The 21,126-nt window shown below is 40.9% G+C and overlaps 1 long non-coding RNA gene across 3 annotated transcripts in view; it reads right to left on the minus strand.

The window, feature by feature from the left end:
* The window catches only part of LOC139186456 (uncharacterized), a 331,485-nt gene that overhangs the window by 59,645 nt on the left and 250,714 nt on the right, over positions 1-21,126 (minus strand). The window contains exon 4 of one of the 3 annotated variants that reach the window (XR_011570009.1): positions 3,113-3,237. The exons of the other annotated variants lie outside the window; for them this stretch is intronic. This is a non-coding gene — a long non-coding RNA (uncharacterized lncRNA). The remainder of the gene's footprint in view (positions 1-3,112; positions 3,238-21,126) is intronic. 3 annotated transcript variants of the gene reach the window in all.

A 21,126-nucleotide genomic window follows, 5' to 3' on the forward strand; every position in this document is an offset into this window, starting at 1 on the left:
AGTGTTCTTTGTGTTGCTTTCATTTTCGCAGCAGGCAGATATTCTGCTGAGAATGAGGGAAGGGTGAGTGTGTTTGTTTGCGTGTATCTGGGTAGCTGGTTACAAGGGTGGGGAGAAGCTTTGCAGTAGTTTTTGTGGAAAGTAGGAGAGTGAGCTGGCTTCCCAGGTGGCTCCATGGTAAAGAATCAGCCTGCCAATGCAGGAGACACAGGCTTGATCCCTGGGTCGGGAAGACCCCCTGAAGAAGGAAATGGCAACCCACTCTAGTATTCTTGCCTGGGAAATCCCATGGAAAGGGAAGCCTGGCGGGCTACAAAGAGTCAGACTCAGCAACTATACAAGAAGAGAGTGAGTTAATCAGAGAAACACAGTGAGTGGGTTCATCTGAGACAAAATTTTAGGCACTGACACTAAAACCAATTTGCTCTCATGTGACTTTCCCGGGAAGTTTCAGCTCCTGGGGACTGGATGTAGATCACTGGGTTCATCAAGGATGAGATTTTGCCAGAAAAGGGAAACAAAAAAGCTAAAAGGGTAAGGGAGTAGTGAGCATTAGTGAAAGTGCTATAAAATCGCTAAACCATATCTCTGCTGGAGGAGGAGGGAAATCAAGACAGGAGAAGGCCAACCTCTGTGAACCTAAGGCTGGTGCAAAGAACTGAAGTCTGGATGAGGCTGAAGAATGATGTCAGGGGAGCAACTGAGCAGAAGGGGAAGAAGTGATGCGCAGAGATTGTTTGCATCAAAAATTCTGAAGATGGAGGAGTTTCGAGTGATGCAACACCCAGGCAATGCATGTGCACTGGAGTTGATGACCTGGAGTAGAGTCCTGGAGATGAGAACTTGAGGAGTGAGTGGCCATTTGATCAAATGTATTTTCACATGTGCAGGGAAGCTACTGGGAATGGTGGTAGGGCTTATAGGCCAGACGCCAAGACTTTGAAAAAGGGGAGGGGGGGACCAAGAAGCTGATGGATGACACTGACAGAGAGGATGCAGAAATGAAAACCAAGAAGGTCATAAAAGTGAATTTTTTTTTTTTTTTTTTTTGCAAGAGGCAAAAATAGCATGGGATGGAAGCGGAAGCAAGGAGCCAGGAGGACTGCTACTGTACCCCAGAGGAAGAATGCCTTAAAAATCATAAGAAAAAGAAAAGAATAGCTGCAAATCTCTACCAGTGTTAAGCCAATTCAAACCAGGAAAAGAAGGGTGCCCACCCCATGTAGGCCTCTCACCACCACCCTCCCCAGTCCCAAGAAAGGAGGGCTTTCAGATTAGAGAAAAGTGTGCCTGAACTACGGTTTGGACTCCATTTGAGACAGTTCTCTGAATAGTTAACCCCAAATATTCATATTACAGCTAAAACAGTGTGTTTACTCCCTAGTGAAACTAAAGAACAGCAGAATTTTATATATATATGAAGGACACCAATCAGTCAAGTTACCTCTTGACTTTCTCTTCTGGACCATCGCAGACCCTGTTTTGCATAGCTCTTACTTTCTAATCCTGGCTGAATTTAGGGATAGAATCTTCCCCAAGTTCTTAGAGTCCTTCTAACTACAGAACTCAGGAATGGACCCTGTGCTCCAGGAAAGTTTGAGAAAAACAAGCATAAAGGGAGGGGACCTCACCGCCCCTCCAGGCTCTTGTTTTCACATCCTAACACCACCACCCAGTTTTGAAAAAGCTGTTGTTATGACTGACTCCAGCTTATCTATTTTCATTGCTGGCTCCTGTTTAGACATCCTTGCCTGTAACCAGTCACTTTTCCTCTCCTTTTTGCAGAGTTCATTTCCCTGTCCTGAAGGGACACCCTGCATTTATCTTCAGCGAACTTAAAAAAGAATTCTGACCACTTCACCAATTTAGTTAGGTTATTTTAAATTTTGCTCTTCATCAGCGGGCTGGTGTTGGCCTTCCTACTCCTGGGTGAGGAAGTGACTCATGCGTTCTGAGTTTCCTTCATGACAGCGCTGTATTCTAGAGTATCTGTTTGCAAACATTTTCAGCCTTCGTTGTTGTCTACATCTCCTGTGTCAGGCCTTGATCATCTTTATTCTGCCCTTTAGCAGCATTAAGAAAATTACTTCTCTAGTGTTTCAAAGCTTAGGTTAAATTTTTGTAGATACTAATGTCGAAGAGAGGTATTTCTAAGTTAATATATGCAACAAAAAATTAAACTTTTAGATTAAAAATCAACACCTTGATTAGTATGTTTTTGTTTTTGTTTTTTAAAGTTCTTGCAGGACTTCCCTGGTGGCTCAAATGATAAAGAATCTGCCTGCAATGCAGGAGACCCAGGTTTGATCCCAGGGTCAGGAAGATCCCTTGAAGGAGGAAATGGCAACCCACTCCAGTATTCTTGCCTGGAGAATCCCATGGACAGAGGAGCCTGGCAGACTACAGTCCATGGGGTCGCAAAGACTGGGACATGACTGAGCCACTTTCACTTCGCTTCATATAATGTGTACCTCAGGGTCCCTTCAGAAGCACGTGGGACTGTGAGATGTCTGGTCCTCATTTTTAAACCAATCATGGCATAGAGTGAAGGCATTACCAAGAATTGATGGAAAGAGTCAGAAAATGCTGGAAGGGATATGCCTCAGCATGTACAAATCCTCCTGCAGGAAGAATTAATCTCTTCCTTGTCTGAGTTATGATGGATGGCACTTTATTTCCTTTCCTTCTCTTTCATCCCTATGATCCCTTTGTGTTGCTACATACAGTTGCATCTGTCTTGTTTCACCCATGGAACTATAGGACTGCTGCGGAAAGTGATGGTGACTAATTTATCTTTATTTCACTCTCGGCATCTTATGTAATGAGCACAACAGCCAGTGCTCAATAAATATTTGTTGACTGAGTGAACAATTCAGGAGAGTTCAGATCCAAGTTGGATTTTCTTTTTGGCAAATAATTTGATTTTAAACACATTTTTTTCTTTCTTATTTGAAATTATAATTGATTTAAATGCTTAAAAGACTGAAAAATCAGCCTGAAAGCTAGGGATAAAGATGTCTTTTTGGAGAAAAAAGGAAATCCCTGTGGATTTTTTTAAAAAAAGCATTCATATCAATTTTCATAAGCACATGGAAGAGCAAGTTACACCCACCTCTTTCAAACTTGGACAAAATATCTGGACGTATCCAGTAGTAACTCTGCTGCAGTTGCTGCTAAGTCGCTCCAGTCGTGTCGGACTCTATGCGACCCCATAGACGGCAGCCCACCAGGAGTGCCCTATTAGAGGAAATGGGAAATAACCATTTGCCTGGATCCTATGAGGCAGCTCCAAACAACCCGGTTATGAGCAGGAAAAGCATATGCAAGCAAGTATTTTTGGATAAACCACACATTTAAAAAGAACAAGGCAGTTTAGGAAAAATTAGATTGAATTAACATGCAAATCAAATGCTTTGATATGCTGGCACTACCCATGCAGGGTTATCTAGACCAGGCTAAGACAGCTATGTTTTCAATAATGATTGTTATAGGTAATATGAATTCCTGATAATAAATAGCCTCTTATGTATCAGCAGGCTAATGCACTGGGCCCAAAAAGATGCCACATTATCACAAGACTATTCATTTTCTCTATGGAATTTATAAAAAGTCTTAGCTAACATAAAATGAAAAAAATGTGATGAAAAAAATGGCAACATAGAAGAAGTAATTATCTGCTCAACTCCCTTTTCTAATATAGTTTGCTACATTAACTAAAGGTCAGCCTTTGTGATGATGTTTTGCATGTCCTGCAAAGGCAGGATAAAGGAAGAAGAAATAAAGATATTGTGAGCGACAGCTTCCTGCAGCACCTCATGGCAGGAGGTGTTGCCTCTTTTTACTTGCAAGCTCACCGGGACCCGGGCCTGAGCTTCTCCAATTAGATCTGGAGGAAAGCAATAGCCTGAGCCCATTGTTCGGGGGGGTGGGGGGGCGCGGGATCTGAAATGATTTCTGCCACTGCAGACACCGCAAGTCAAGAGAGAAATTTGGAAACGGGGATGCCCCTTGAGTTGCAAAACACTCCACCCCAGTGAAGAGCTGGACCAGCCTAAAGAACATCAACACTAACAAACAAAACCTAGACCCACCCCTGGGACTTCCTTGGCAGTCCAGTGGTTCAGACTCCAAGCTTTCAATGCAGGGGGTGCAGGTTCAATCCCTGGTTGGGGAACTAAGATCCCATATGTCACATAGGATGACCAAAGAAAGAAAAAACCTAGACCCTTCCCAAAATTAAATACAACTATTAGGTAATCAGCCCTGGGATTTCTTTGGAAGGAATGATGCTAAAGCTGAAACTCCAGTACTTTGGCCACCTCATGCGAAGAGTTGACTCATTGGAAAAGACTCTGATACTGGGAGGGATTGGGGGCAAGAGAAGGGGACGACAGAGGATGAGATGGCTGGATGGCATCACTGACTCGATGGGCGTGAGTCTCAGTGAACTCCGGGTGTTGGTGATGGACAGGGAGGCCTAGCGTGCTGCGATTCATGGGGTCGCAAAGAGTCAGACACAACTGAGCGACTGATCTGATCTGATCTGATTACCGTTTATTGAAATTTTACTTTGATGAGCACTATGCTAAGTGCTTTGTAATAATTTCATTTAACTCCTCACCACTACCCTAGGCAGTAGGAGGCCCATTTCATAGAGGAAGAAATGCAAGACTGCAGAAGATTAAGTCATTTGCTCCAAACTGCCCAACTCAAAAGTGGTCTTGGGAGCCTTCCAAACCAGATCTATTTGGCTTTCAAGTCCACCTGTCCACTCTGCTCTGCTGCCACTCCATGGAGGATTAGGCTCACCCTGACCCTCTGGCTTTGGAGCTCTGATATGAACCCCAAACTGCAGGGCAGAAACCTGGGACCAGTTCTAACCAGCCCCCTCTATCAAGTGGAAGAGTTGTCCTGCAAGATGATCTGCAGAGAAATGGGTTCTAGGAGAAAAAGAGAAAGAGAGAAAAGGGAAATGCTGCAAAGAAAAGCTCCTCTTGGAGATTCACATTTTATGGCAGCGTCTTAAAGACTCTGGGAAGTCTTGTGGTAAAGAAACGCCATCTAACTCACTGTTTCTTTAACTGATTTGAATACAGAACCCTTCTTGTTTACATAAAATGTATTAATAACTGTGGGAATTTATATTCTGCAAACGTGTCTTAAAAAATGATGACTCAGAACATTTCCTAAGTTCTTCTCTCAAGAGCCTCACTTTGGACTCCTTCTGCCCAACCATTCTTTTTTTTTTTGACCCGGGCGCGGAGGCAGAGGGGAAGAACGTGCGTGGAAGAGCCCAGTGGGCAACGGCGTGCTCCACGGGACTCAGCCTCTCGCTCCCAAAGCGTGTTTTCCTGCCCAACCATTCTTATTCTTGTATCTTCTTTGCTGCTTCTGCGTCGCTTTAGTCGTGTCCGACTCTGTGCGACCTCATAGATGGCAGCTCACCAGGCTTCCCATCCCTGGGATTCTCCAGGCAAGAACACTGGAGTGGGTTGCCATTTCCTTCTCCAGTGCATGAAAGTGAAAAGTGAAAGTGAAGTCGCTCAGTCGTGTCCGACTCTAGCGACCCCATGGTCTGCAGCCTACCAGGCTCCTCCGTCCATGGGATTTTCTAGGCAAGAATACTGGAGTGGGTGTATCTTCTTTAGGTGCACTTTATTTCTATTATTATTACATCAGCTTCATCTCAGGCCACCAGGTATCAGATCCCAGAGGTTGAGGACCCCTGCTCTTTTAAAAAGATATTTACTTATTTTGGGCTGCACTGGGTCCTCATTGCTATGCTCAGGCTTTCTAAGTTGCAGCCAGTGAGGGCTACTCTCTAGCTACAGTGTGAGGGCTTCTCACTGAGGGGATTTCTCTTCTTGCAGAGGACAAACTCTAGGGCATACACACAGGCTTTTTAGTAATTGCGGCACATGAGCTCAGTATTGTGGAACACTGGCTCAGTTACCAAGCAGCATGTGGGATCTTTTCAGACCAGGGATCTAACCAGTGGGCCCTGCATTGCAAGGTAGATTCTTAACCACTGGACCACCAGGGAAACACAGGACCACTGCTCTTGAGGTGTCAATTTCCAGCCCCAAACCCATTCAGATCCTATACCCTTCCCCCTCCGTATGACCTCATATTGCTAAGTTCCCAATCACAACAAGAACAAAATCCATCTCAAATAAGAAAATAAGGGAAAGATGATAGGAACCATGGAAAACAGAATGAAAAAGAAGGGAACAGGTGACTCAATTTACTTGTTTGAAAACTCATCCACCACTTCCTTAGGGACTTATGAGAATGTACAGAATGTATTTACAAACTTTCTTACCTTTGAACCATTTCTCAAAGACTTAACAAACTATGTTTCTGTGTTCAGTTCAGTTCAGTCATTCAGTCCTGTCTGACTCTTTGCAACCCCATGAATCGCAGCACGCCAGGGCTCCCTGTCCATCACCAACTCCCGGAATTTACTTAAACTCATGTCCATTAAGGGGGACAATGAGGGTGGGATGAATTGAGAAAGCAGCATTGTCATATATATATTACCATCTGTAAAACAGTGGGAAGTTGCTAAATAACACAGGGAACCTAGCCTGGTGCTCTGTGATGACCTCAGTGGGTGAGACTAGATGAAGGTAGGGAGGCTCAGCAGGAAAGGGATATATCAGATCAGATCAGTCGCTCAGTCGTGTCCTACTCTTTGCAACCCCATGAATCGCAGCATGCCAGGCTTCCCTGTCCATCACCAACTCCCGGAGTTCACTCAAACTCACGTCCATCGAGTCAGTGATGCCATCCAGCCATCTCATCCTCTGTTGTCCCCTTCTCCTCTTGCCCCCAATCCCTCCCAGCATCAGAGTCTTTTCCAATGAGTCAACTCTTCGCATGAGGTAGCCAAAGTACTGGAGTTTCAGCTTTAGCATCATTCCTTCCAAAGAACACCCAGGACTGATCTTCTTTAGAATGGACTGGTAGGATCTCCTTGCAGTTCAAGGGACTCTCAAGAGTCTTCTCTAGCACCACAGTTCAAAAGCATCAATTCTTCGACACTCAGCTTTCTTCACAGTCCAACTCTCACATGAGTACTGGAAAAACCATAGCCTTGACTAGACGGACGTTTGTTGGCAAAGTAATGTCTCTGCTTTTGAATATGCTATCTAGGTTGGTCATAACTTTCCTTCCTAGGAGTAAGCGTCTTTTAATTTCATGGCTGCAGTCATCATCTGCAGTGATTTTGGAGCCCCCAAAATAAAGTCTGACACTGTTTCCACTGTTTCCCTATCTGTTTCCCATGAAGTGATGGGACCAGAGGCCATGATCTTCATTTTCTGAATGTTGAGCTTTAAGCCAACTTTTTCACTCTCCTCTTTCACTTTCATCAAGAGGCTTTTTAGTTCCTCTTTACTTTCTGCCATAAGGGTGGTGTCATCTGCATATCTGAGGTTATTGATATTTTTCCCGGCAATCTTGATTCCAGCTTGTGCTTCTTCCAGCCCAGCGTTTCTCATGATGTACTCTGCATATAAACTGCAAATTCAAAGTGAGGAAAACTCTCAGCCTTCTTCAACAAGGATGTCACTTAATGAAGCAAGTTTTATTGTTCAGTTCAGTGGAACACCAACCTTCAGTGGAGACCTCATTTATTCACTCAACAAACGTTGATAGAACATCTAAATGCCAGGCTCTTTTAAATGTACTTAAACAAATAGGTTAAAATACTGTGCTGCAAGGTGATACATACTATGGAAAAATAGAAATATTGAATAAGGGGAATTAGATGGGTAGGCAGTGGGGTATAGATCACACTGTTAATAGACTCGTGAGATCAGACAAGGTGAAATGTGAGCATACACTTGAAGGAGTTGAAGACGTGAATTTTTACAGCCATACTTGTTTCTCATCTCCTCTTCCATTCTCTTTTCTTTCTCCTGCTTTTTTTTCTTTTTGCCTATGATTTTTAGATTTTTATCAGCCTTTATTAATAGTTTAACTGTTTTTATTTTTTTTAATTAAAAAAATTTTTATGTGGACTATTTTTAAAGCCTTTATTGAATTTGTTACAACATTGTTTCTGTTTTTTGGTTTGGAAATTTGGCCCTGAGGCATGTGGGATCCCTGAACAGGGATCAAACAGGCACCCCCTTCATTGGAAGGCTAAATCTTAATGACTGGACCACTAGCGAAGTCCCATTTTATTGTTTTTAAATAAAAAATACTCAAATTATTTAGAAAAGTATAACTATGAAAGCCAAAATGACCTGAAATTTTACCATGCATTACAATTTTGGTGAAAATTCCACTGCATATTTCTGTGCATATGAACACAGAAATTTGCAATTTTTCAAAACTGGCATCATGTTGTGTGTACGTCTCTGGAACCTTCTTTTCCACTAAATAGTATTTTTTTCCTGTCATTTTCATGGCCTTAAAAAGCTATATTCTCATAAGTTTCCATCACATTTTTAAAAATCAAAATATTATTAACATATATATGTTACAAAATCTCACTCCTATTTTTGTGCCTATCCACCCTTTTTTCCTCCATAGTAGATGCCAGGGAGCTTCTTCTGTGTTCTTCCTGTATGACTTACTGTGCATACAACAGATACAGATTTATGTACTTGCCACCCAGTATAAGGTTTACACTGTTTTACATTTCACTTTTTCATTTACTACTAGGGTGAGGTTTCCCATATTAGCACAAAGGGGTCCTTTTCAACTGTAGACATTTGTTCTGTGGATGTACCATAGTTTATTTACTGGCTCCTAAGTAACTATTGATGGTTATTTGGGTCTAGCAGTCTTAAACACAGATGGCATGAACTTGAAATAGAATAGGCCTGAAACAGAATTTAAGACATACTACTAATTTTTTTTCTTGAAATCATAATTGAAGTCAGTGGGAAAAAACGCTCCACAAAACTTCTGATAAAGTTATCTATTGCTGCTTTAAATATTGCTGTCTCTGGGCAAATGTTTATGAATGAGATTTGCTCTTTTCATGTTTATTTCCCTTCATAATAAAACAAAGCAAAAATTGGTAATAAAACATTTAAAATAATATTTCATGGTTTCTTCTGGTTTTGAATATTTTCTAACTATCTCTCTGGTCAACATATAACTTTTTTCTATTTCAGTACTAATGTTAAAATTAGTTAAAAACTCTATGTCAAACATTTTATTGCACATTTTTAATCAACTTGATTGCCCCAAAGGATAAAAATTAAGCTTTGTAAGCATTAGTATAAGGTTGTTCTTCAGCCTGGTGGACTACAGACCATTAGGTTGCAAAGAGTTGGACACGACTGAAGGAACTTAGCACACAGGCACAGGATTCTTCAGAACAGTTTATGTTTTGGGAAACATATAATAAAAACTAACAGAAAAAAATGAATACCGTGTAACAGATGCATTTAAAACCTTTCTCGCATGATCCTTACAAATCTGTGAGTTAGAAATTATTATTCCCTTTTACAGATCAGAAGGATAAAATACTATGCCTAAAGTTAGACATAAACTCAATTTAAAAGCCAGGATTCAATCCTCTGCAATCTGTGTGCTTGTCCAGTGCTTCACCCAGACTCTTGGGCAAATTGATTGTACATGGCCTTCTGATCATTTATTTTTTGACCATTCATCACAGATAAATCACCTTCTTTTAAATTAAAAAAAGAAAAATCATTTTGCCATCTTTTAAATTAAGAAAAGAAAAATCAGTTAGGGTTTTGTCAGCTAGCCAGGGGCCTAGGTCAGCTATCTCTCTCTTTTTTTTTTTTCGCCCTCAGGAATAAAGCAGCTCTGAAAATAAGTGATACATATTAGACAGCTCTAAGAGGTCTTGGTTTCTAAAATGTAATAGTGGAGTAACACACTTTCGTAGACAAACTATTGCCTCTTACCCAGATAAAGGTAGAGAGAAACAGAGAAAATCACTTGGAGCACAATATCAGTTCCTTCCACAGAGAATCTAGATCTGGAGTGATTAGTGTGCCACCGAATAAAAGAAAGTAAAAGAAAAATGAGGTAATTAGAATCATATCTCCAGCCTTGTAGAACACAACCATATTACAACAGTTCCCTCTTGACAGAAATACACGATCGTCTACTACTGGGGGTTGTCACTTGACACAGTCCGTTTTATAGAATTATGTTGGAAAAGAAGCTTAAAAGGGTGGGGGAGGTCCCGTGATTCACATATTGGAAAAATTTTAACTATAAAGTGGGCCATCCTCTTGTCTAGGTTGTTGACGTATTTTGTGAAATGTTTGTGCACTAGGGTTTTCCTTCCCCTGTCGTTGGTCCATCTGCCTCTTTCTCTCAGAATTGGAGAAGTAATTGGATCTGAGGTTCTCCAAGGGCTTCCCCAGTGGTGCTAGTGATAAAGAGCCCGCCTGCCAAAGCAGGAGATGTAAGAGACGTGGCGGGTTCGATCCCTGGGTCAGAACAATCTCCTGGAGGAGGGCATGGCAACCCACTCTAGTATTCTTGCCTGCAGAATCCCATGGGCAGAGGAGCCTGGCAGGCTACAGTCCATGGGGTTTCAAAGAGTCAGACACGACTGAAGTGGCTTAGTACGCACCCACACCAGGGTGTGTCCAGCAGGTCAGCTTCACTGTGGGGTAACTCTGGGCAGGGAAGCTGTGAATGCTCTCTGTGCCTGAAAAGTTAGGGCATTTATTTGCAAGAAATAAAGTCAAAAGAATGTTAATGGAAAAATAGAAATTTTTTCATGGGTAGGGCAGGCTCAGGAAGAAATGGATTCCCTTAAGTGGTGAGTCTTGTTTGATTTTAGATATTCTAGGAACCCATGGAGGGAAGTTACCTTCCCATATGCTGATCCCAGTAAATCCCAACTCTGTAGATGTACAAACCTCTTCCGGTTGAGAACTGCTTCAACCTGCATGGATTCCCGTATGTATTAACTTCAGAGCAGGTCCAGGGAGGTGAGAGCTAGGACACCTGGTGGAGGAACATCCCCATTCACCTCAGTCAATGATGGGCAGAGACAGCAAACTCCTTATAGTCTAGGGACAGTGAACCACATCTGGGGACAGTGAGAGAAGGGACAGAGCTGGAGAAGTAAAAAAGTCTTTCCCCCAAAGACTGAGTTCAGAGACTGAAAGCAAAGCACGACCTAGGGTCCCAGGTATGATTTGAAAGTGAAAGTGTTAGTTCCTCAGTCCTGTCCAAAGACTCTTCTCCTCTGTCCATGGAATTCTCCAAGCGAGAATGCTGGAGTGGGTTGCCATTTCCTCCTCCAGGGGATCTTTCTAATCCAGGGATCGAATCTGTGTCTTCTACATTGCAGGCAGATTCTTTACCATCTGAGCCACCAGGGACTCTAAGTTCCAACAATACAACTTAATTGGAACTGACATACTTGGGAAGAAGCAGGAATGAAGCATCTATTTGTCAGGATGGGCATGGAGATCATGTGGCTTAGAAGCTGGAAGCTGTGGGGCAAGCTCCTCAGCTGAACAGAGATGGCATGTTTGGGAACTAGCAGCCTCTTTCAGACCAGGGTGCAGAGAGAGGACCAGCAGAGACAGAGTTCCAGAGAAACTTGGATATGTAGGAGACAGAGACAGAGAAATGTGTAAATCTGTGTATTTTATAAGCTGAGCAATTCCCAGGCATCATGCATGGCTGGGAGATATTCAGGTTCTGATTTTGCAGAATGCCAAGACCATGCTGAACACTTGGAGCAATGGTTAGAGATTCCAGAAGTGTTACATATTAGTAGTAGAATTAAATTAGTCTCTGATTAAAGACTACTCTAGACATACCTGAAAAAAGCTAATAAACAAGCTTTAAAGGGTGAAACTGACTTGCAAATAACTGCCTGTAATCAAAACAAAGCTCAACACCCTTCACAAAAAGAAAAAAAAATTCAGATACTCAGCAACATAATACTCACAATATCCAGCACCCAATAAGCAAACCAGTCAATAAAGGGGCAAAAAGTAGAAAAAGGTCCAGGAATGAGAGCAATGATGGAATCAGCAGAAAAAGCCTTTAACACCCACTATTATAAATATGTTCAAGTATCTAACAGAAAGCAGAAACATAGTGAGGAGAAAAAAGTATATTTAAAAAGAATGAAATGGAATCTCTCAGAGGTGAAAAATACAATATATAAAATAAAACATTTATTGGATTATATTAGCGGTAGATTAGACATTCAGGGGGAAAGAAAGATCAATGGACTTAAAAGCACTGGAAAAAACAAATCACCCAAACCGAAACAAGAAGAGGAAAAAAAGAAAAAAAAATGAACAGAGTAGGGAACTATTTAATATATTCGATGTCTTGTAACAAACTATAATGGGACATGAAAAATGGGAATGAACAAAGTGTTGACACCCCGTAGGACAGTGAATATCAGGTGGTCCAGATTCCTGTAACTGGAGTGTGGAAAAAGAGGGAAAAGCGGGAGACAGAAGTCATCTGAAGAAAAAGATGTCTGAAAAAATCATAGCTCCCAAATTTTCAAATCAAGTGAAAAAAAAAATCATAACCAAACTGTTGAGAAACCATGATAAACTTATAATTTTAAAAGCAGTATGAGGGGGACTTCCCTGGGGGTCCAATGGCTAAGACTCCATGCTCCCAAAGCAGGGGCCTGGGTTCAATCCCTTGCCAGGGAACTAGATCCCATGTGCCGAAACTAAAGATCCCACGTACTGCAATGGAGACCCGATGCAGACAAATAAATATTTAAAAGAAATAATAATTTTAAAAATCAGTATGAGGATAAGAGGTGGGAAGACATTACATATAGGAAGAAAATATATATCACTGAATCATCAGAAAAAATGCAAACTGGAAGACAAACAACATTTCTAAAGTGATCAAAGAGGGAAAATGTGAACCTGGAGTTCTAAATCTAGGAAAAATGTCTTCCAAAAAGACAGACAAAAATAAAGAAATGTTCAGCAAACAGAGAAATGGAAAATTAATGGGGTAGCAAAACCACACTACAAAAAATATTAAAGAAAATTCGTTCTCCAGGCCATTGAAAGATGATCCTTAATAAAACTAATAAAGACTCAGATCTACATGAAGGAATGAAGAATACCGAAAAGAGTAAATACGTGAGCAAATATGAATGAGTTTTCCGCTTATTCAAAAAATAATTGACTTTGCAAGACAAAATCAGTGAGGACATATCTGTGGTTTTTACCATGTGGAGAAATCAAGTGTATGATGATAAGAGCACGAAGGATAGGAAGGGATTAAGTGGACTCACACTCTGTGTGAAATGGTGTAATACTGTTTGAAGGTGGCCAGTGATAGTTAAAGATAGAAAGTATAACCTTTTGAGCAGTAGTAACATTAGGGAGCTGGGTAGAGGTCTATGGGAACTCTGAGTACTTCTGCAGCTTTTCTTTAAGTCTAAAAATTATTTCAAAATAAAATGTTTAAAAGAAGATATATATACATGGTGCATTTGATACAATACACGTATCTCAAAAAAATAGATTTACCAAATGAAGATGCTATCAAGCATCCCGTTTTGTCTCCTCTGTGTGTGTCATAGAGTTAACTTCATTTTCAGGGCATTTCCTGTAAAGGTCTCAAGACTTCCGCCAGCTACAACTGGGACTGCTGGTTTGATCATGTGTCTCCGGGGAGAGGGCAAGCCCCTTATAGGAAGTTCACACAGTTCTTGTCCAGAGAGCTCCTAAACATCTCTTCTTGTATCTCACTGCACCAGCTGGATCACATGTCTATTCCTGAACCAAGCCCTGTGGCTTGGAAAATGGGATATCTTGAGAATTTCCTGTCAGTTCAGTGGTTAAGACTCCGCTTCCAGTGCAGGGGGCGTGGGTTCAATCCCTGATCAGGAAACTAAGATCCCACATGCTGCTCAGTGTGGCCAAAATAATAAAAGTTTAAATAATTCTCATAAGAAATAGGATATCTTGAATTACTAAAGCCAATCAGGGCTCAGCCTGGAGCTGAGGGTGAGGTTGGTCACACCTAAACCTTGCTACTGGGAAAGTTGGGGTCTTGCTAGAACAATGATAAGAAGAAATGTATGTTGGGGAGGCAGCCTGGAAGATATGGCTTCTGAGTTGCTATTATCAAAATACATTTAAATTTCCTAACCTAAGAGGTTCCAAAGTCCAATTATCAACACTACTTCACTACAGGTATTTTATCATTCTACTTGTTTTTTCCAGTCAGAAAAATTTCCAAAGAATTTGGATTGGCTTACAGTTGATAATACCATTTAGATAAATCATCAGATAAACTCATCTCAATGATTTTCAGGACTTCCAGGAGATGCACCATTCCATTCTCCTTCCTCCTCCCTCCCCTACTGGACAGACTCTTTTCCCTCCCTTTTCCCTCCTTTTCTTATTTTCCCCACTCTTCTTGTTCTGAACACCTTGTTTACAGTGACACAGGAAGAGCAATCCTTGCGTCAAGTGCAATGTCAAACGAAATTTGTTTGATGGTCCAGCTGCTTTCAAAGAGTAAGTTCGTCTTACCAATGCTGAGTCTTTGGTTTTTCCAGTGGCTATGAAATGACAGAGGATGAGATGGTTGGATGGCATCAGTGACTCAATGGACATGAGTTTGAGCAAGCTCCGGCAGATGATGAAGGACCGGGAAGCCTGGCATGCTGCAGTCCATGGGGTCACAAAGAGTCGGACACAACTGAGTGACCGAACAACAACAACATGAAATGTAAAACTGGTTAGTGTCAGGGGCTTCCCCCTGATGGTGCAGTGGTTAAGGCTTAGTCTTCCAATGCAGGGAGTGCAGGTTCAATCCCTAGTCGGGGAGCTGGGAATCCCACATGACTTGTGGCCAAAAAGCCAAAACACAGAACAGAAACAGTGTTGTAACAAATTCAATAAAGACTTTAAAAATGTTCCACCTCAAAAAAAACAAAACAAAAACACATAAAAAAATGGTTATTGTTACACATAAAAAGAACAAAAGTTCTAACTGGGAGCTCTTTAGTGGGACTGAACAGGTGAAGGGGGAGGATTAGAACCTCTGCAAAGAGAAGAATGCATTTACTGCAAATCTTCCTCGCTCTTGCTTACTGTATCCAATTTTCTCATACCCTTCATTGATAGATGTTCCCCAGTGACTCTCATGGGAAAAAACTGTCATTTTTCTAAGCCTGCTTAAGTGCTTCTAGCCTTGACTGAGTCTAACACTTTGGGGACAAATTTCTATTTGCCCAGGAATAATCAGTAACAAGTCCCAGAGTTTGCCAATAACAGGAACACACATCAATAATGTATTGTCTGCAATTATGTTTCAGTTAGCATGCTATTATATAATTAGCAATTTTTAGATTACTATAATAATCAAAACAGCATATATTTTGATAATGTGCTGATTACATGGCCCACAGAATATCTTAATTCTTCAGGAGATGCTTGTCTCTGAGCATTTTTAAAATTCATACAGTGGAAAGTCAGTGCATCCAGCTTCTCAGCTGCAAACCACTTAACAAATCCAGAGTGAATTTAAAAAATGCCAACCCTGCTATCTGAAGAGCCTGCCATTGTGCCAGACTCTGCTGATGGAAGAATGCTTTTCACAGCTTGAATATCAATCCTGAAAAAATACCCAACAGAAAGCAGAAATAGCAGACAAAGGGGAAGACTATAAACCCAAGAAAGGATGTATTTATTTCCTTTAGCCATAGTGGTTTGGACAATGATTCTCTGAACACTGACTCTGCACATTTGCCCATATTAGATGTGTTTCTTTTACTATTTCTAACATGAAAACATTTTACACTATTCACTGTTATTAATTCATAATTCAGTTGAGTGTTAGTTTTTTAAAAGGCCAAGTAAAATGTGTATAGATGTAACCCAAATTTACAAATCAAAGTAAATAATTATTCTTTTTACCCCTAGAACATAAAATATTCTGTGATATTTCAATGGGAATTGGAAAAATTAAGCATGAGTGGGCAAAGTGAAGATCTATGTTAACCAGCCCAGCAGGAAAGTTAAGAGAATCTATCTAAGAGAATATAGTGAGAGTTACATACATAACTTCCTAGTAGCCATATAACAAGGCAAAAAGAAACAGGTCAGATTAGTTTTAATAATATATTTTATTTAGCCAAATAAATGTAACATGTAATCAATAGAAAATTTTAATAACATATTTTGCTGTTTTCATATTATGTCTTTGAAATGCAGTGTGTCTATCACACTTAACAGCACACCTCAACTTGGACCAGCCCCATATGGCTGGTGGACACTACACTGGACAACACTGCTCTGGCAGACTCGCCGAGGATTGGATATCTGCTTCTCAGACTTTTGGAAGCAGATTAGATGAATGGATTTTTATTTTATTTATTTATTTTTTTAATTTTTTTTTTTACTTTACAATATTGTATTGCTTTGCCATACATCAACATGCATCCACCACGGGTGTACACGTGTTCCCCTTCCTGAACCCCCCTCCCACCTCCCTCCCCATAGCATCCCTCTGGGTCATCCCAGTGCACCAGCCCTGAGAATCCTGTATCCTGCATTGAACCTGGACTGGTGATTCGTTTCTTATATGATATTATACATGTTTTAATGCCATTCTCCCAAATCATCCCCCCACTCCCTCTCCCACAGAGTCCAAAAGACTGTTCTATACATCTGTCTCTTTTGCTGTCTCACATACAGGGTTGTCGTTAACATCTTTCTAAATTCCATATATATGCGTTAGTATACTGTATTGGTGTTTTTCTTTCTGGCTTACTTCACTCTGTATAATAGGCTCCAGTTTCCACCTCATTAAAACTGATTCAAATGTATTCTTTTTAACGGCTGAGTAATACTCCATTGTGTATATGTACCACAGCTTTCTTATCCATTCATCTGCTGATGGACATCTAGGTTGCTTCCATGTCCTGGCTATTATAAACAGTGCTGCGATGAACATTGGGGTACACGTGTCTCTTTCCCTTCTGGTTTCCTCAGTGTGTGTGCCCAGCAGTGGGATTGCTGGGTCTTATGGCAGTTCTATTTCCAGTTTTTTAAGAAATCTCCACACTGTTCTCCATAGTGGCTGTACTAGTTTGCATTCCCACCAACAGTGTAAGAGGGTTCCCTTTTCTCCACACCATCTCCAGCATTTATTGCTTGTAGACTTTTGGATCGCAGCCATACTGACTGGCGTGAAATGGTACCTCATAGTGGTTTTGATTTGCATTTCTCTGATAATGAGTGATGTTGAGCATCTTTTCATGTGTTTGTTAGCCATCTGTATGTCTTCTTTGGAGAAATGTCTATTTAGTTCTTTGGCCCATTTTTTGATTGGGTCATTTATTTTTCTGGAATTGAGCTGCAGGAGTTGCTTGTATATTTTTGAGATTAGTTGTTTGTCAGTTGCTTCATTTGCTATTATTTTCTCCCATTCTGAAGACTGTCTTTTCACCTTGCTTATAGTTTCTTTTGTTGTGCAGAAGCTTTTAATTTTAATTAGATTCCATTTGTTTATTTTTGCTTTTATTTCCAATATTGGGTGGGAGGTGGGTCATAGCAGATCCTGCTGTGATTTATGTCGAAGAGTGTTTTGCCTATGTTCTCCTCTAAGATTTTTATAGTTTCTGGTCTTATGTTTAGATCTTTAATCCATTTTGAGTTTATTTTTGTGTATGGTGTTAGAAAGTGTTCTAGTTTCATTCTTTTACAAGTGGCTGACCAGTTTTCCCAGCACCACTTGTTAAAGAGATTGTCTTTTCTCCACTGTATATTCTTGCCTCCTTTGTCAAAGATAAGGTGTCCATAGGTGCGTGGGTTTATCTCTGGGCTTTCTATTTTGTTCAATTGATCTATATTTCTGTCTTTGTGCCAGTACCATATTGTCTTGATGACTGTGGCTTTGTAGTAGAGCCTGATACCAAAACCTGACAAAGATGCCACAAAAAAAGAAAACTACAGGCCAATATCACTGATGAACATAGATGCAAAAATCCTTAATAAAATTCTAGCAATCAGAATCCAACAACACATTAAAAAGATCATACACCATGACCAAGTGGGCTTTATCCCAGGGATGCAAGCAAGGATTCTTCAATATCCGCAAATCAATCAATGTAATACACCACATTAACAAATTGAAAAATAAAAGCCATATGATTATCTCAATAGATACAGAGAAAGCCTTTGATAAAATTCAACATCCATTTATGATAAAAACTCTCCAGAAAGCAGGAATAGAAGGAACATATCTCAACACAATAAAAGCTATACATGACAAACCCACAGCAAACATTATCCTCAATGGTGACAAATTGAAAGCATTTCCCCTAAAGTCAGGAACAACACAAGGGTGCCCACTCTCACCACTACTATTCAACATAGTTCTAGAAGTTTTGGCCACAGCAATCAGAGCAGAAAATGAATGGATTTTTAAAAACTAAACTTCTCATTGACATAAAATGTACAGAAAAATGCACAAATTCCAAGTGCATTTTCATGAAGAACACGGCTGTTTAACTAGAGTCCAGATCATGAGATGGAACATTTAGAAAACCACAGAAAGTCCCTCATGATCCCCTTAGAGCTTCTTTTAACAGCAAGACAAATAATGAAGACCTTGCTTTCCTTCCCTCTCTCCCTGAACTGGATCTACATATATAACCAAGAAGAGATATTGCTGATGTGCTGAAAACCAATCCTTGGGTGCTGAGGGTATTGTCATTTGTGGCCATGAATCGGATTATGGACTCTCTCAAATATGAAGAAATCCTCACGGGATCACGCCAGGAAAGCAAGCTTGAGAAAGCAGAATATCCCTGACTACATAAAAAAAATTGGCTGTATCTGTATTTGTCCAGGCTGTCCTTTAGTTTCAAATATAAGATGATTCAGACTCAGATAGCTTTTTTTTTTTTTCAGATAGCTTTTTAATATACTTTTTTTTCTTCACATGGCCATTACATATGAGAGTAGGGTAATGATGAGAAAATTATTCTCAGTTATATCAACTTTCGTGGAGTTTGTGAATACTGTAAACATTTTTGATCAGACAAAATTTTCTCTTGGCATAAGAAGAACTGGGTATACAACATATGCTCTGGAAATACTTGGCATAATGAGGAGCATGAGAGGCCAGAGCAGGCATTCAAGCATTTAATGTATTTTTTTCTGGGGAAAAAAAATTCGGAAGGCTATCTCTGAGATTTACAGATGTAAAGTCTTTCTAGAGTCAGATTAAGGGCGGGGTGGGGCACAGAAAGGGTCAAGGAGAGGATAAGCATGGATGCAGGGAAGCAAACATAAGCAAGCAAGAGGTTAAATCACACATCTCAGGCTTCCCTGGTGGCTTGGTGGTAAAGAATCTGCCTGCCAATGCAAGAGATATAGGTTCAATCCCTGGTCCAGGAAGATCCCACATGCTTCAAAGAAGCTAAGCCCATGTACCACAGCTACTGAGCCTGTGTGCTCTGGAGCTTGGGAACACGAACCACAGCTATTGAAGCCCACGTGCCCTAGAGCTGGTGCTTTGCAACAAGAGAAGCTTCTCTGGTGGCTCAGATGGTAAATAGTCTGCCCACTGCATAGGAGACCCAGGTTCCATCCCTGGGTCTGAAAGATCCCCTGGAGAAGGAAATGGCAACCCACTCCAGTATTTCTTGCCTGGAGGTTCCCATAAATGGAGGAGCCTGAAGGCTTACAGTCCATGAGGGTGGACACGACTGACTCTCACTTTCACTTTCACGGTGAGAAGCTGGCGCAGTGTAAGGAAGAGTAGTCCCTGCTCCCTGCAACTAGAGAAAAGCCCTCGCAGTAATGAAGACCCAGCATGGCCAAAAATAAATAAAAGTATATTAAAAACAACAACAACAACAGTCACACATCTCTGTCCTCTGCTTTAAGACCTTCTGCCTGGGACAAGAGAGCTGCCACCTTAAAGGCTCTTCCCAAGCAGAGAGCAGTCTCATCAACAGCACAGATCAAAACGACTCTCCCAGGAAATAGAACGCCTTGCTCCCGCTGTGAACCTAATGTCTCTCTCTTTCTTCTTGGCACATCCTTCCCGGCAGGGTGCCTTTCTTTGGGGGGAAAAAAGTGTCTAGGCTATTTTCAAGCACCTGACAAATGAAGAGCATAATGAGAGCCGGTCGACCACAGAGCTATTTAAGCGGTTAAAGATAGAAAATGGTATTGGCGAAAACCCAGTCTTTCCATAGCTTAGCGACTGTTTTGTCATAACCTATTCTGAAGAGAGTGAAATCATTTTATAATATTGGTGTTGAGGGAAGGAGGCTGAGGATTCCACGTTGTATCATTTGTTCTATCTCACAGAAAATGATTTAACCCCTGATGTATCTGAACGTGATGGAAATCTGTATCATCGACAGGGTTTTGGGGCTTCGTCAGGAAATGGGTTGGCAACACTAGATCAGCCAGGGAATGAAACCTTTCTAATTCCCCACAAGACTTTTGGAAAAGTTGCTGTTTGATTGAGTATCTCTAATATACTCTTTGCCCACTTGAATGAGGGCATTCAAACATTCAGTAAGAAAATAAGTTAATATAATCTTAATAATTATGTGCAAAATAGATCCCTTCACTTCCCAGAAAAGAAAACCACAAGACAAAATAATGGGAGTTCTAAATTCACTTTTTTTTTTTTTTTATTCAGCTTTGTTGAGACTTAATTGACATATAAAATTTTAAGATATTTAAAGTGTCCATCAGGGAGATTTGACGGGCTTCCCTGGTAGTTCAGCTGGTAAAGAATCTGCCTGCAATGCAGGAGACCCAGGTTCGATTACTGGGTCTGGAAAATCTGTGGAGAAGGGATAGGCTACCCACTCCAGTATTCTTGAGCTTTCCTGGTGGCTCAGCTGGTAAAGAATCCACCTGCAATGCGGGAGACCTGGGTTCAGTCCCTGAGTTAGGAAGATCCTCTGGAGAAGTGAACGGTTACCCACTCTGCTATTCTGGCCTGGAGAATTCCATGGACTGTACAGGGGTCGCAAAGAGTCGGGCACAACTGAGTGACTTTCACTTTTACTTTCAGGGAGATTTGATAGATGTCTACATTAGGAAAGGATCCTCTCCCTCTGGTTAATTAACACCTCTTATCACCTCACAAAAAAGGTCAGTGATATAACTGGAATCATAGTATACAGCT

The sequence above is a fragment of the Bos indicus genome, chromosome 13 (assembly GCF_029378745.1).
Source record: "Bos indicus isolate NIAB-ARS_2022 breed Sahiwal x Tharparkar chromosome 13, NIAB-ARS_B.indTharparkar_mat_pri_1.0, whole genome shotgun sequence".
NCBI classification, from domain to species: Eukaryota; Metazoa; Chordata; class Mammalia; order Artiodactyla; family Bovidae; genus Bos; species Bos indicus.